Genomic DNA, 2,250 nt, shown 5'->3' with positions numbered 1-2,250 from the left:
AACCGACGGCCAAGCAAAACGAACAAATCAAATGTTGGAGCAATATCTTCGGTGCTTTCTAAGCTATCATCAGGATGACTGGGCGGATATTCTCCACTTCGCCGAATTTGCCTATAATAACTCTGTCCTCTCATCTACTAAAGTTGCGCCATTTTATGCTTATAAGGGTTGTCACCCTTGGTGGTGTGTATTTGAAACCCTAGAGTTATCCACAAATCCTTGCGCAGAGGATCGTTTGGAGCAGTTACGCAAGATACAAGCAGATTTATGTACTCATCTACATCAAGCTCAACAAACACACAAGGTTTACACGGATCGTCATCAGCTTCCATTCAGTTTTAACATTGGAGATCGGGTATGACTACTACGACGACACATCAAGACTACTCGCCCATGCGAGAAGTTGGATTATCGACGATTAGGTCCTTTCCGTATTATCGGAAAGATTAATGATGTCACTTTTCGTCTCGATCTACCCCCGCAATTTCGCATACATCCGGTGTTTCATAGTTCTCTCCTCAAACCCTATCAAGACAACACCATCCCAGGACATATTCCACAACCTCCACCCCCGATCAAACTTAAAGATAGACCTGAGTACGAGGTTGTCGTCATCCTCGATTCCAAGATTGTTCGCAAAAACCTCTACTATTTAGTCGATTGGTTAGGATATAGTCCCAGCGAGCGTACTTGGGAACCAATAGAGAATGTGACCAATGCTCATGCTCTTCTTGAAGACTTCCATCGTCAATATCCAGATAAATCGGGTCCTCAATCCAAAACGACTCGTGACACTCGTCGTTTTAAAGGGGGGATAGTGTCATGATATGGCAAGACTCAAACCCATGACCTTATGTTACATGGGCGGAGCTCTTGACCATTACACTATCTATTGTAATACGTAGAATAATATTTTTATTTAAATTTTACTTTAGAAAATTAATGTATATTCCAGATTTCTTAGGAACATTTTAGAAGCTTTAGGACTACTCCTGAGAACACTATAAAATATGGCACAAGACATTATTTCGAACCAAATCAGTTCAACGCCAATCTTAAGCCTCCTAGCCTTCCTTGTATATTCTTCTCACATAATATATCGTTGTCATCATCATTTTCTCTCCCTCGATATCTCACTCACTCTCTCTCTCTCTCTCTCTCCTTCTCTCGAGTGTTCTACACCCTCTATTCCTCTTAGTACTAATTTCTTCTTTGTCTCAGTACTATTCTTGACATGTGCAAAAGCTTATACGACACATAGAATGCATAGTCAATTATCCGGAAGTACAATAGTTAGGTATACGCAGAGATGAGATTAGATGTGAGAGTGACAGAGATAGAGCAAACAAGCCTTGATTCAAAATAATCAACACTCTGTACATACAATGTGCTTAGTGAGCACTCTTTATACAAGTTCTCAAAAAGGACTGACAAGTACTTAAATGCTCATCAATTGAGCCCCACACTAACAACCTATCACGGACACACCAAGTGCGGACTAAGACGGAGCACAGATGATGAGGCTACGACGGAGCGATGACGGAATGACACAAGAGCATAAAGATAGAGATGACGATTAAGGAGAGAAGATAGGCGAAACGAGAATACTAGATTGATATGTCCATGACTGGCTTTGTTCACCTTGAATTCCTTCAAGGTGAACTCAACTATTTATACTAAGTGGCATGCATACCTGTTGCACGCATGTGATACAATAGAGCATGTAGGTAGTAGGTACACATGCATGTGCCAAGTGTAAATAATACAAGGGAGAAATTATGCACAAGATGCTAGCTAAAACCTACAATGAGGAAGTATATACATGATTATATGCTAGATGTGTGGTTAACACATAACGCTCCATTATAACATCGTCATGTCAAGAGTTCGAATCTTGACACAACCTATAATACAAAATAGGAATAGAGGCCCCTAACGGCCTATCAGATTCCATCTGACTTGGCCTAGACAATCTAGCTCTCAACTTCTTTAGTCGATCCGGCCCAAGTTGAGCTTGCTCGCTCAACTTGACATTTAGGACAACTAGATTGTCTTCCATGCCCATCACCTTTGGATTTATCATTATCTTTTTCCTTATTTTTCAGGGCATAACAATCTTTCTTGAGGTGTCCCTTCTTATGGCAATAATGATACTCCATGTTTTTCTTCCTAGATTTGCTTCGATCTCTATTATTTCCACTATTATTTCTCATTTGGCTCCTACCACAGTGTTGGTTCTTACGAGAACCA

This window comes from Azolla caroliniana, unplaced genomic scaffold (assembly GCF_043228905.1).
Source record: "Azolla caroliniana isolate FFs.n. ecotype wild unplaced genomic scaffold, voAzoCaro1.0.p SCAF_6, whole genome shotgun sequence".
Lineage (NCBI taxonomy): Eukaryota > Viridiplantae > Streptophyta > Polypodiopsida > Salviniales > Salviniaceae > Azolla > Azolla caroliniana.
The sequence above is the reverse complement of the archived record's forward strand: the minus strand, read 5'-3'. Positions refer to the sequence as shown.